The 15,799-nt window shown below is 39.3% G+C and overlaps 1 pseudogene; it reads right to left on the bottom strand.

The window, feature by feature from the left end:
- Window positions 1-10,301: 10,301 nt before the first annotated feature.
- On the bottom strand, window positions 10,302-14,889 carry LOC148811446 (deoxyribonuclease-2-beta-like; annotated as a pseudogene).
- Between the last annotated feature and the right edge of the window lie 910 nt (window positions 14,890-15,799).

The following is a 15,799-nucleotide window of genomic DNA, read 5'->3' on the forward strand; positions in this document are numbered from 1 at the left end:
AGACCAGGGACTGTAAGTAGGATTTCAGTTGTTAAAGGCTAAGTAACATCCTAGACAAGTAACATCTGTCAGTCAATTTATGGGATAGACTGTGACTAGATTACGTACCCGAGAAGATGAGTTCTAGCATTGACAGTCTCCTTGCCGAACTGTATTAAAAATAGAAAACAAAACATTTGTCCTACTGAAAAGCTGTTAAGAGTGTGGTTTCTACCAGCTGGGCTCTGTAAGGCTGCTGATGGGTTACACATTGTGCTGTGATGTTGCAGGCAGGCCTGGAAGCAGCTCGGGGACATGAGCAAAGAACAGGCCATGCAGGAGTATGTAGCGTGTGTGCATTCTCTGGACCCAGAAGGAGGCCAGAAGGTACTGTAGGAACTTCTGACTCAATATTGCTTAAACCTGCTATTTGTTTGGTGTCAGCTTTTGGGCGCCAGGATGACGTCATGCATTGAGAGGGTGAACTGTCTCTGGGACAAGCTATCAGATTTGTTCTAGAGATAAACCTGTTCCTGGGATTCCTACAGTACAAGAGACAGTTTCACATGATTCATCAGTAAACTACTAGCTACTAGCAACCTAATGAATACGGTCACTTGAGCAGCCCACTTGTGTCTGTAACCTCTCTTGCGTTTTTCTGTTCTTGGTAGTTTGTATACTGAAGTAATTCTGGCAGTAATTTGTAACATTAACCTCTCTCAACACAGCAACAACGATAGTGACAATCATCTTACCTAAAACAAACGTGAATATTGATGATCAGAAACTAAGGCCCACTTTAAAAATCACAAATATGCTCCTTAAAAAAAATCACAGAATCGGGTTCCAGATAGCAGCATGTTTTGCTTACTCAAAGAGCAAGAGGTCTGTTTTCTACCAAATGTTACCAAAAACATCCCTGCCCATTTGCAGCTGACAGGACTTGGCTGTTTCCCCATATATACTGTATGCCATATATATCCAGTGAGTATAATATGAAGAGGGGTGGATCAGGGATTTAGTGTTCACTGTTGTCCCTTTTGTGCTACATTTAAGAAAATAAAATAATTTTTCAGTATGCAGTGTCTTACCTTTATGACTACTGAGAATAAGTACTCTGGAACACAATCAAAAGAAAATTAAAATCTATATAAAGGGCCAGCATGGCTGTGGAGTGGATAGCGCTTCTGCCATGTAGCACTGGGGCCCTGGGTTCAATTCCAGACCTGGGGTGCTGTCTGCGTGGAGTTTGTATGTTCTCCCCATGTTTGCGTGGGTTTCCCCCCACAGTCCAAAGACACGCTGGTAGTTTAATTGGTTTCTGGGACAGTTGGCCTTGGTGTGAGGTTGTGTGTGTCTATCTGTGTGTGTCCTGTGATAGACTGCTGTCCCCTCCAGCGTGTATACTGTACCACCTTGCGCTCACTGCATGCCAGGATAAGCTGCAGCTCCCTGCAACCCTGTATTGGAAAAAGCAGTTAGAAAATGGTGGGATTTATAGTTTAAAGTGTGAAGAGTATGTAGATAGAACAGTTATATTTCAGAATAAACAAGTATTCCATGTCTATGTGGAACAATTATTTGTTTATATTTTGGGTATCAATTTTGAGGTGACTAAAGGATTTACAAAACAGTAGTGCCTGGATTTTAATGAAGAGGATATGGCATTAAGGAATTAGAATTGTTTGAATTCAGCATTAGCTCTTGTGTAGATTTAACAGCCCAGTTCATAGAGGCCACGCAGAGTGGCCTCGATGTGTCAGCGTCTCTCACGATCATTGGTGCTATTAGTTGCAGTTCATGCTTGGCAAATTTGACATCTTGCCCAGAGTGGTGAGTGTAGTATTGCAAGATTTTCTCTCTTCACAATTCTCATGACTATGCATTGAAGGACAATAATAATAGTATAATGTTAATTTATGAGTGTTTTTAAATAACCCTCAAAGCTCCTTACAGTAGTACACATAATACACAAAAAAATAATGGCACATATCAATATTATAGCATTAATTTTTCAGCCGTTGAGCTAATATCAGTCTTGTCACGGTTTGCTTTCAGAAATGTTTCTTTTGTATCTATATCTTAATTTCAGACAGACACCTGTAAAGTACAGAAACCAGAATAGTAGTAATCCAATTTGATTTTCAAATTAATCTGTCAGCAGGATAGCAGTGAAACCCAAGCCCATAATGGTAAAAACTTTGCCCAAGAGCCAGTGTATAAATATTAAATAGTTAAGTTTCCAGTACAAATCTCTATGTAATACCTCGGGTTAGTGCACTTTTAACTAGGATTGATGAATTTGTTTCTGGTTGTGGTATTGATAAATAAGAGCTAAACCAAGGAAGGGATGTGCCAGATATCCCAAGATAAGTTTCCATGTGATCCAGTGTGGGACTGTGATTGACACCAGCAGCATTTTAGTTGAATAAAAAGCACATTAAGTGATCCAGAAGCCACTGGAAAATCATTAACTGACTTAACAATGGTAGTTTCTGTACTGTGGATCCAAACTCCAACTGAAGAGGTTCAAAGAGCTCATTAGATACAAGATGCAATTAGAATTGAGTCGCATTGTCCATTTCAGAGTTTTTGTGAGAAAAGGCAACTTGAGCACATAGTGGTAGTTAAGTGCTTGAGGTCCTAGGTCAGTTTTTTTGCAACAGGTGTCTGTTTCAGTCTATGAATTGAAGACCCAAATGTCTTAATTTCACAGTAACATTCTAGAGCTTAAGGATAGAGACAAAAATGTACAGACAAACCTCGAGTTACATAATAGTTCCGTTCCAGAAACCCTTACGTAACTAGAAATTTACATAAGTCGAAATGCCCATTAATCACACCCCACGGGCTATGCATACATGTGTACAGTACATCAATATGTCAGTGAACATATGATGTTATTTCGGTCAGTTTCTTTCATATGAAGCACACATAGAAAATTAAGTTCAATAATTATTAATGCAGTGTTCTATAAATAGAAAAAATATCTAAACAAAAAAATAAATTCCAGTACTGAATAGTACATCGTTATGTCAATGAACATGTTGTAGAGGTTTTCTGTCATTTTTTTTCATATGATGCATACAGAAAGTTAAGCTCTATAATTTATAACGTAATGTGATATCAATAAAAAAATTGAAAAAACCTGTTTGCCCGGATCGTGGTCACTGGTGACCACGCTTGTCCCCCCAGATGACACTTTTTATTTTTAAGATAAACGCAAGATAAACAACATTTTTTTTAACTGCTCCACAAATTTTCTCACATGCACATATTCTCCAATATCATCACAACAAAACCATAAAGTTTGTTTCCACAGATATGACACTGTTATGCAATAAACCAATAAATTAATGAACTAGCAGAATCCCAATAAAAACACCCGGCTAGCACAGCATGTCAATATCATACATTTTTACCAACAAAACCGCAAAAGCAAAAACCAGCGTATATATACAGTATATATATTCCATGTTTTTACCTTATTCTGAAGCATGATATATATCCAAAATAACCCAGACTAGTTTATCTCCAGTTTAACTCTTGAAGGTTATTGACTTCATAGTAAATGTTTGAAGAACGACCGCTAGAACTAAGGCGATCTGATTGGTAAAAACCACTGTCATTCATTGTATTTTCAGCCATTCAGAGCCCTTAGGGGGTAAGGCTTCCTCTAGAAGCCTCCAGCTGCATTCCGCCTGCCTTTTAGCTGTCAATCATTGACTCAGAAGGGGTAATCAATCAGTTTCTTATCAGTGCTCCTTTTTTTCACACCAGAAGGCAACTCTGAGTTTTTTTTCCATTGCATAACAGCAGATAAAGGCTCTCTAGCAGTGTCTAATGGTTTTTATAGCAATTGCAATGGTTATTATTCTTATTTTCAATATTTTTATGATTTTTTATTATAGGCGTGAAATTTCATTCCAGGTTCAGTCTTCACAAAACATGATGTAGAATTTTTTCTAATTGATCAATTTTTCCCAGATTTGTATCCAAGCTAGTAGTCACCTAGAACAAGGTTTTCAAATCATTCCCAGGCCCTTGACATGCATATAGTTGAAAAATCTGACCTCTGAAGACCAAAAAAACATTTTCGCCTGCTGTTTTTTGGGGGTTTTTTTCATATGTTTGTCTGCTGAGTGGACACATTAAGAAATATAAGAAATTTGACTGTTCACACTCAAAGCCAAGGGGGTTACCTTCAATTTAAGACCTGAACCAGGCTCCTGCTATGTTCTGCTGCAGAGATATAACAAATGTTTAAGGAGGAGGAAATTGGCTAAATGTGTCAATGTTAATAACAGGTTAAACAAAAATTGGAAGTGTCAAACATTTTTCTCCTACATTTTTATGTGAGAAAAACAAAACAAAGAGTTTGTTACCTGTCAAGGTAGGTGGGGTGTTCACTACCTCATTATTTTTAAAGCAACTTAAAACGTAAGTGTACAAATGCATAAATTAAGATTCAAACAATCAAAAGACAGTACAACAATCAAACAGGAAACTGGAACTATTTCTGATCAAATAATCTGTTCTCTGATAATAAAATTGTTGTGAAAAAGTAATGTTACATTGATAGTTCAGGTGGGTAGCTGCGTCAGCATGAGTAGGCTGCAAAGGAACAAGTAATAGGTTTATTCCATGCTGAAAAAAAGAAGAAAGAGAACACAACGTGGAGCCTTCTTCAGGTGTGACTCCAGTATTTAATTATTCACCAGTTAAATGAATCTTCAATTCCAACTCGGCTCTTACCTCCCAATAATCTAATTATTTGCTTAGCCACAACGGTTTAATGTCCTTCCCCAAATCTCTGGGTGCTTCAGAGATAAAAGCCATGTCCCAGTTCTCGACCTGCGCCCTAAGCCATTTCTACAAGTCCGCACTTCTGTGATGTAGCGCAAGTGTGGACTTCAAGTGCGCCAGTATTAAAGGGCGCACTAGTACAAAAAGGTAAAAAGCACCCTCGCGTGATGTCACTGTTTTGTCACACGGCTCAGGAGGGTCGAAATCCAAGTCGGCTGTTAATTTTTTCGTTGTCCGCTTGCAGTTTGATTAAATTGAATTTTATCTCGTCAATTCCTGTACAAATGTAGTGACACTGTGTTCATTCATGTTGAAAACTTAACCTCGATTCATAACAGGCGAAGTAAACTAAGGAATCACTGGCAATATCGCTGCTTATTCCAAGCTGTGTACCATTAAATACATTTCATATCGTCTGTCCCAGTACAAAAATGACAGTACGAGGAACATAACGCTTTCATTCAACTAAATAAGGTAAACTTGGCTATACCTCAAAGCTTGTACTATTAAATACGAAATAAATACTCTGTGTACAAAATACAAAGCAGGTAAATGAATAAATATACATCAGTCGAAATGGGGGTGACGAAATAAAAGCTTTATGTCAAAACTTTGTACGTAGAATACATACAGTTTGAATCTAAAGTAGCCTAATGAAGTTTGTTTTTTCAAAAAAATTGTAGCGCTCCGGAGTTCACGTGGGTATGCGCCCTCTCCTCTGCCGCCTCAGGTCGAACCCCCACCATCGGGGACTCGAACCCGGGCCTCCGGCGTCACTCAACAGGGACCCAGCCAGCTGAACTAAAGGGAAATCTCCCATCAGCCCGGCGGCTGCGGTCCCTGCTATTCACAGGGAAGGGCGGTGACGTCCCCGCGCTGGTAAGCCGGCTCTCACAACCAATGGTGGCCGTATGCGTTACAATATTATGAGTTCTAAAACTTAAAAAAAGTTCCATTTTGCTAATACGTGAATATTGTATTCTCCATGGCAACTTCTCTCCGCCTTGATATGTTAGAATGTGGAACGTCACCATTCCGCGAGCAATTGGGGGTAATTCCCTTCAGCGGAGTCCACTCCAATGCGGACTTCAGAGAAGTCTGCATTGGCGGTGCTGGTGAGCACCCTTGTGACAAATTTAGAAATGAAACACCCTAAGCCCTTGCATATTGGGACACGGCCAAAGCAACCCGAGATCTGCTGGATCAGGGCATCCAGAACTATAGCTGGACACACATGCTTTAAGCTGATTCTCTTTTTTCAGCTTTTATTTATTCTAAATTGTAATGTTTAATACACGCAATGAAAGAATGTGTCCATCTACTGTTTATTACAATTTACACCTCTTTGCTGTTGCATGTATACTGGGGAATTAGTAAAGGCAGAAAAACCACTCACCAGTCCACAGACTCCCCCTGCTCGTTCCTGCAGGACACGGCTGCACCAGCAGTGAGCCCACTGTGTACAAATATCATCAGCGGCCAGATCAGCAGCATCCAAACGGCATCCTAATGGAAACAAGGGCTCAAGAAATCTGGTTTGTCCTTCTCAATTGCCTACAATCAAACCATCGAATTTTACAGAAAAATGCAATAATAAATCAGTACCAAACTGTTTTCCTTCATTATAAAGTGCCCATCATTTTTTCAAACCTAGAAGCTTAACTTTCAAGACAAATTTGCATGTAGTAACAAATGTATTCATGTTGAGTCAAACCTTTCCAGCTTGTATTGTATCTCATGCTTAAGGCTGGCACACAAGACAAAGTAATATTTGGTGAAGAAAGACATTTCAGTTCACACTTCACTTCATTCACAGCATTTATGGTCTATTTAAGTCTATTTATGGTCTATAAGTTACAGTGCAGTTCTTTCTTGGATTAATGTGTAATTTATTGTAGTGCAATATGGATGTAGTGCTATGCGATCAGTCATTAAATGGACATTCAGCATTTTCTATTATGCTTTCATTCCCAACAAACAAAGGTAAAAGTGTATGTGAATTCTTGAGAGATTTCCAATAAAGCCATCCCATAGTCATTTTCTAATTTTTAAGTCCAGAACTACCGGTATATCCAGTATTAGATACGTGAAAGGACACTGTAAATCAGACTATGACCTAGAGCAGAATTTCTCAGTTAGGTACTTTGATTATTTTGACATCATTAAAGCAGTTTAAAATAATATCATCACAAAGTGCTATTGTTACATTTGTGAAACGCAATAACATATCAATGAGTGTTCATTTTATAACAGTCTTGATGTTCTTTCACCACAACAGGGTTTTAATTCAATAAAAATAAAAATTCTGTGTCCTAACTCCCGACATACAAGGACATATGAGCATGGACAGTGATTTTGCCCGATCAGTGCAACTCACATAGGCTTAAAAAGACCTGCTGAGCGATTGCTGTATCCAGTTGTTCTTTCTTTACATCTGTGCTACTATTCATTTCAGGAACCAAAGAATTTGAATAGGACAGTGAGAGCACATTTCACCTCTATTTAAGGAAGCTCTCAAATACAACAGTGTGGTGGGTCAGCAGTGTTGATGCACTAGTTTCAGCTGAGGGGGTTCAGGCCTCAATCATGTGTACATAGACCCACGTGGGGGTGAATTAGCAAATTAGTTAAGGGTGAGAGGCACATTCTCACATGGTGTCAATTAGCCTAGGTTTGGTACAGTTTATAAATAGTTCTATGGGAGGATTTTGTTGTTGTTGGTGGTGGTGGGGCAGCTTGTGACTTAACTTTTTTCTGCAGTATTTCCTTTCTGTTGTGGCTTGTCCATATGCTGGGGCCTAATGAGGTCTGAAGAGGCTGGCTTGTCTCAAACCGCTATTTCAGTCTTCCTTTATTAGCTTGTATTCATATTGTTTTTTAATACAGAGAACAATGACTTCATTGTATATTAGAAATGGGCATATTGGAAAGCTAAAGATAAAATGTAGGAGTCCTTATATTAAAAGAGCATTACAATAATTGACATTGGAAACAGTCTAAGGAAGAGAAACCAGAATAACTCCCACATTGAAAGGTACAGTATTGTGTTGTAAACTGAGAGGTTAAAACAACTTTATCACTTTTGGCTGGAGGATTGAAGATGTGGAGACTTGAGTATTCAAAATCCTGAAAAGAACTGAGAATGTGGACTCGTTGCTACAAAGAATCTTTTATCAATAGTTACTATCAACCAAACAGAAAAGATGGGCAGAATATCTTTCTCTCGCTTGTAACCTTTTAACATTCCTGGGCTAGAACTTTATCAAAATTGGAAGTTTAAAACCGCACATTGAGGAAGCAGCTGTGATCAAGGTATAAGTCCCTTCACCCAGTTTTGCATAAGGGGAGTTTTTTCTGGGTTTACACTTTGTCAGACCAATATTTGAAATCTGATCCTACTTGCAATTTTGTTTATACAGACCCACAAAATTAAGCTCAGTAATTAATTGCTTACACTTATATTGCACTTTACAGGTAATGGGGACTCCCCTCCGCCACCACCAATGTGCAGCATCCACCTGGATGATCTTAGCAATCATCTCCAAACAGTGCAAAGCGGTTTTCACTTTCTTCAAATATCAGTGATGCATTAAAATTGGACTGAACACTATACTTCCAAGAACAGAAGTTAGTGTTTTTCTTTGTGTGTAATAGTGATTCTATTTATCTAAGCAGGTATAGTGGGCTCAAGAATTATTGGCACCCTTGATAAAGTTGAACAAAACAAACTGTATAAAATACACAGCACAGATAATGAGTCTATCTTATGCCCAGACAATGGGAATTATTTCAAAACAAATGTTGAAAATGAGTAATACATGTTTTTTCCAGAAACGTTAATGTCAAAATTATTAGATCCCCCACTTTTCTTTAAGAAAACTGAACAAAATAAAATCTGAAATGAATTTATGGTTTTTTAAATATAACTCAGTCAAAAGGAACATTTTCTGGACTTGCTGTTTCACCAGGGTATAAAAAGAGGTAAACACTCATAATAAAAACTTTGGCCATCCACCACCATGGGGAAAGGCAAAGAAGTGACAAATTAAGAGACAAATTAGTATTGATCTTCACAAATGGTAAAGAATCCAAGGGTCACAGCTGGAGAACTGCAGAGTCTGGTTGCATCTTGGAGTCCTTGAGTCTCCAAATCAATAATTAGATGGTACATCCATGCCAAAAAGCTGTTTGGAAGGGTTGCCAGAAGGAATTGATAACAAGAAACAAACTGAAGTGTCTCGAGTTTGCTAAATGCCATTGGGACTTTGACTAGAACCCGGTGCTATGGTCAGGTGAGACCAAAATTGAAGTGTGTGGCCACTCACACCACCAGTACGTTTGGCGTTGGAGAGGGATGCATACTCACACGAAAAAACGTATATTCACTGTGAAATATGGGGGTGGAACATTGATGTTGTGGGGTGGTTGTGATGCCACTGGGGCCCTTGTTAAGGACAAAGGTATCATGATCTCTACTAAATATCAGGATATTCTGGGCAAAAATCTGGCTGCCTATGCCAGAAAGCTACAGCATGATTTGGTCTCTGGTGGACCTCCCAACATGACAATGATCCTAAACACACCATTTAAAAATCAACTAAGAAATGTTTGAGAGAAAATAAAATCAGTGTTTTTCACTAGTTTACCCAGTATCTGTGCTGTTTATTTTATATGGGTTTTTTTGTTCTTCATTAAGGGTGACAATAATTTGTGAGCGCACTGTAAGGTGGTAGAAGAAAACGGGAAGAAAAACAGTGCCAACAGAAAAATAAGACATTTGAGGAACACAGCACAAGATGCTAGTAGAAACGTTTTTTTAGAAGAAATCATGTTGTGCACATTTTTTCCCAGGCAAATATGACCCAGCTCCACCAACAATGGAAGTCAGGAATATCTGCGTACCTCAGCAAATAATATGATGTTATCTTAACTTATTGATTATAGATTAGATGCACACAACAAAAGAGTGCTGGTAGACCAGGAATTCCACTAATCTTAATATATTCAGAGCTGCGAGCACCATCATTTATTGGCTATAGATGGGATTCGCACAACAGAAGACAAAAGCACAAAATGAGGAAAGATTTCACAGAACTGCTGGTGGGAACCCAACCAAACCTATAAAGAAAAAACATTTGCGCAACGTAATTCTGATTGACATTTACAACCAGTGTCCTCTTATTTTAAATGAAGAGCTTTGCCACTACACTTCACAGGAAAAAAAGCTACTTTCTGATAATAGATGAATGGATTGATAATTGCAGTCGTTGGGTGTTTCTTCTTTTGTGTTAGCCATCAACCCATGTTTAAACCTATACATTTTAGTTGTTCTGGAAAGAAGCACATTTGCATTTGAGCAACTTTTTTTCTTGCTTTTCAGCAAACATTAGCTTCAAAATATCAAGCGGCATTTGCTAAACCTGAGCGCAATTAACACTGCTCTGCATCTGCAACAGATAGATACAGAAAGAGTCAGCGTAACTGAATTGCAACAACAGGGTCAAACATTCCCCCTCTTACAGCTTAAACATGTCTCTGCACCTAACAAACCAGGACACAGCCCCCCTGAAAGCGTGGTAGATAACAGGGTTTTGTGAGCAAATAAGTCCTCCACTTTTCCACTGCTGGCAGTCCTCTCTGTTTAGATCTCCAATGCAGATCCACTGGTCTCCATCCTCCTGGGATACACACCACTTGGCATGATCAAAGTGAGAGCAGAACTCCACAGGTCCCGGCAGTTTAATTCTTTTGATATTTCAAACCTGTTCAGGAAGGGAGCAGTTCGAAGGCAGTTCATGCTCTTTTCGTTTGCCAGGTTTCCGTCAACAGAGTAGTCTTTAAAACTTGAGCAGCCCAGCCAGTGTAGATGTCTGTAAAAGACAACCCTCAAGTATGTCAACAAAGTAGAAATATAAGGCATTTAACAGCATCTACAATGGCTCTCCAGACAGGGCTCTTTCTTGGTTTAAAGAGAAAGGAAACACTCTGTGAAAAGTAAAAAAAAAAGCTCTTACCGGTCTGGAATTTAATTTTACTGCCATTTTCACATTGTATAATGAAACATTTCCCCTTACTAAACGGTTTTCAGTGCTTTGTTTTCCAATTGAGTTCTTTCAGAACTTTTTATGTTTTAATAACAATCACAACAGAACAACATAAAAGAGCTACTGGTAGTGATTGGAAAGCCCTTGTAGCAAGACAGTTTTAGAAGCGCAACATGTGTTTCTGCCCTACAGATGTGAACTACAATGTGCAGTTTGTATGTTCTCCCCGTGTTTGCAGGGGTTTCCTCTGGGTGCTCCAGTTTTTGGTCCCACAGTCCAAAAACAACAGACTAGTTGGGTTAATTGGCTTTTGGGAAAATGGACTCTTGGGTAAGTGCTGTGTGTTTTTGTCTCTGTGTGCACTGTGATGTCCTGGCATCCTGTCCAGTGTATATCCTGCCTTTTCCCCTTTGCTTGCTGGGATAGGCTCTGGCTCCCCAGTGACTTTATAGTGGATAAAGTGGTTAGAAGACTGATGGATGATTCACTGTAGGTGGAGTGGATTTTTCATCTCAAAACTATGCGAACTCTGTTAAATGATTATTTTGGACCTAGGTCTTGTTTTCTTGGGATGTATTCTGCTTCTAGCAATATTACACACTTTGCAGTTTATTTCTGGTGATATACTATGGAATATGATGTTTTATGTTATTGCAAGATTATGAAAACAGACACATATACTGTATGGTTTAAATATTTTTCCATTCTGATATTATTATTGCATCTAATCTGAAATTGATATTTAACTAAGCTTAGTTAAAAATGATCAAACTAAGATTGTTTTTTGCCAAATCTGAAAAGTTTGTTTCAGTTTATGTATTATATTGGTGGCTAATATACCATTATATAAACTCATTGTACCATGTAATGGATAGCTTTGAATAAAGTCAAGACCAAATTGTTTTCCCTTTTCGCTGTCTGCATTTTATTTTTAATGTTTGTCTGGGATGAAGAAATGTAATTTGTCTCGTTCTTCTTTTGTCATTTTCATGTTTGGCTCTTAACAATGTGCGGCCTTTTGCAAACCTGTACATGCAACCACTGGCCAAAATATAAGCAAAGCCCGTCATCATGCTGTAAAGAGTAAAAACTATGACCAGGAAGTTGCATGTACAGTATCTCACTGGTTCTGAAATATCTGTAGCATCTTGCAGTCGCATTGCTTTACAGGATTTGCAATCTTTACAATAACAATTGCAGCAGAGGTTGTGATGACAGTAAGGTGTGCAGGACTGAGCTATGTTTTTAATAGGAGCAAAATCTGGGCAATTTTGTGGCCTGTGAAAGGTGATGGAAGTCTCTGTCATGCTTCTCAAGACAGCCAAGCCACACTTTTAATGTGAGAGCACAGGAATTCAAAGGGAATTTAGCTAGCTTGTTTTTAGGACTTAAAAGTGCATTTACTTGGGTTGCCTCCACACTTCCATAAAGAAGAGAATACGTGCTAAAAATGAATATGCATTTGGCAGTGGCCTGGCAACAGACGACTGCAAGGACAGAAGACTGTAATACATCGCTAAGACAACACATTAAATCTGAGTAAGTTCAAAGGGGCCACTTGTCCACACTGGTGAATTGCAAATCACTGGAACGTAAGCATAACTATCATGGAGTATTTCAACATCTTTAAATGTGAATGTATTTCTGGACGTTTCGAGAGTCGGAGTCGACTGTTTTTATCCGACTCTTCTCCTCAGTGCAGAATGAAAATCAGTGCTGTCCAGGAAGGTTTCTGAACTTTAACCAGCTCCAGAATCAATGGGAAACCTACGTGACCAAACAAATGCTCAATTCCAGGAAAAAGATTCCAAATGCATATCCTGGTACAGAACCTTTGATAAGGACAGCTGATATGTCAGATTGTAGTTGGTGTTTCATCACAGATCTTTTTGTACAGTCTGCGTGGTTTTAAAAGAAAACCACTCTCACCATCCACAAAGAAGCGAGACTTGGCAAGGCTGAGGAAGGTTTCTCCCCGAGCTGACAGCAGTTTCCCCATCCTCCTTCCCTGCACCCAGGGCTTTACAGAGCCCTCGCAAATGCAGCTCATTCTGGGCAGTTCGTGGCGAAAGACTTCAGGCAAGGAGCAGTTGTACACGCGGGGGTTATAATACAACAGCTGCTCGGCTGAGGAAAAAGAAAGGAAAACAACTTTATTGTTGGCTAAATCGCATCCTCTCACTTGCAATGCAAACACCTTATGTTGTTACAACAGTAACCATTATACCCGGGCCGGAACACCCACAGCCCACAGAGGTGCTGGAGGGCTTCGGTTTTATTTTTTCATACCTTCATGTCACTGAACTGTGAGGAAAAATAAACTGTTCATTTTTGTATGATTAAAATCAATAAATACAAAACTGAGGAAGGTAACACTACAAACCATCTTCTGTGGAATAAGGAGACAAAGAAGCTAGAAGGGGAAATTGAGAAGAGAGACATTAAGTTTTCTGATGCAGAAGCAGTTAATTTGGATTTCCCCAGCTTCTTAACACTGCCTGCTATATCTGAAGACCCGCCACACTCAATAATTCCATTGTAGTGCTGGGCTACAGCACAAGTCTGCAGTCCTATGAAGCAAGGACTACACATTCAATTTACCCCACACATTCCATTCTATGGCTCGGCTCACGGTTAAAAAACAAAAACAAAAATCCGGCCCAACAAATATTGAATCTGGTAAATGGCCTCGCATTGTCGTCTCTTTCAATTTGAACTGAGCAATACAAATAAAAATAAAATGGTATTTTGCTATTAGCATAATGCTAGCTTCCCTATGTTGCGCACCTATCTGAGGGAATTGTGTAGACTTGTAAGTGATACAGAGCGCGGTCCGGCCGTTCAGTTTCCCCGAGGACGGCCAGCTGTACCCCCTTTCTGGGAATGGAGGGAAGTGGGGGACACTGTGACTGAGCCAGAAACCCTGAGTCTGGTCAAAGTGTAGGACTCCTGTGTGGACACACAAAGAGATATTACAACACACCGAGATAACAGATCACATTCTATTCATTCATACTTACAATGAACAGCAGTTATCGATTTATGAAGAGTCAGTAGATGATGGATTGCAAGTTATTACTGTTAACACAGTACTTTGAAAAGGTCAATAATAATAATAATTCCTTACACTTTTATAGTGCTTTTCTGGACACTCCACTCAAAGCTCTTTCCAGGTATTGGGGACTCTCGTCCACCACCAGCACCAATGTGAAGCCAAAGTGTACACAGAACACTCACCCCACACCAGCTATTTAGTGGGGAGGAGAGTGGAGTAATGAAGCCAATTCAAAGATGGGGATTCTTAGGAGGCCATGACTGGTAAGGGCCAATGGGAAATTTGGCCAGGATGCTGGGGTAACACCTATACTCTTTTCGAGAAACGCCCTGGGATTTTCAATGACCACAGAGAGTCAGGACCTCGGTTTTATGTCTCATCCGAAGGACAGTGCCTTTTTAAAGTATAGTGTCCCCGTCACTATACTGGGGCATTAGGACTCACATAGACTGCAGAGTGAGCACCCCCTGCTGGCCCCACTTACACCTCTTCCAGCAGCAACCTTAGCTTTCCCAGGAGGTCTCCCATCCAGATACTGACCAGGCTCACAGCTGCTGAGCTTTAGTGGGCTGCCAGTTGTGAGGTACATTGTGTTTAATTTAGTAGTGGCAATGATAAAGATGATACTGATGTTTGTATCCCTGGAAGCAATGGGCACAAGGAAGGTGACACCCTGGACAAGAAGCCACTTAATCGCAGGGCAGATACAGACACTGAAGCGCACACTAGAGCTAATCTTTTCTCAGAAGCCAATGAGCCAACCAGTATATTTTTGGACTGGGGGAGGAAACCGGAGCACCCAGAGGAAACCCTGGGAGAAAAGACAGTTTCTTCACAGATGGCATCCTGAGTCCAAAATCAAGCCCAGGGCCCCAGTGCTGTAAGGTAGCAATGCTAACCACTGTACTACTGTGCTGCCTGGTAAGTAGTAGTAGTAGTAGTAGTAGTAATAATAATAATTATAATAATAATAATTTTATACCCACCCAAATTAGAATTGGCCATTTTATCTGTACATTTCTGCTCACGCCCATGACCTTTGACCCCAGGTTTGTCCAACCTCTCTTACACAGTCATACACCTATTGACCCTACACAGTGATGTACAGGACTTTTCCAGCCCATCAAAGAACGTGTATTCCCAGTGCTGAGCCACTTATACTCCACTACTTTCGAAATTCTAATTGCCATAACATGGTCTTTTATAATTAATAATTATAAGTCTTTAGCAGACATTAAATCTAATGAACAATAAATCCGTGTTAATTTTATACTGATTTTATTATAGAATTTTTCTTATAGTTTAATATAGAAAAATTGATTATGATTTGAAAGAATATTCGTAATATAGTGATACAAATGCATCACTTTCTATGCCATGCTGTGCTGTTCTCTGAAATGCTAAGATACACTTCTAAACAAAAATAACTAGTATCTAATTATCAGGGTCCTTACTAGTGTTATCTCGCTAACTTGCTAAAATATCCTGTAGAATTCTTTAAAACATCTTTCTCACAATGATTTCATTATCCTAAAAAAAACAACAATACCTCTTTATCAAAAGAGTAGCAAGAAGAAAGTGATCAGGCAACTTTTTTAAGTTATTTAAAAGTGAGATGATTTGATGAGTTTTACCAAGAATACTTTATAAAAAGTTCTTCTGATTGCTTTCTTACTACATAAATAGAAGCATATTACCAGGAATATATAGATACAGACTTGCAAACACTTACTGTATATGTGCAAGTAGTTCAGGTGGATAGCTGCGTCAGCATGTGTAGTCTTCAAAGGAGCAAGTAATAGGTTTATTCCATGCTGAAAAGAGAAGAGAGAAACACGTTTCGGCTGTGAAGCCTTCTTCAGGTGTGCTAAAGAAGAAGGCACACCTGCACACCTGAAGAAGGCTTCACAGCTGA

This window comes from Atractosteus spatula (assembly GCF_055471065.1).
Source record: "Atractosteus spatula isolate fAtrSpa1 chromosome 11 unlocalized genomic scaffold, fAtrSpa1.hap1 SUPER_11_unloc_1, whole genome shotgun sequence".
NCBI lineage: Eukaryota > Metazoa > Chordata > Actinopteri > Semionotiformes > Lepisosteidae > Atractosteus > Atractosteus spatula.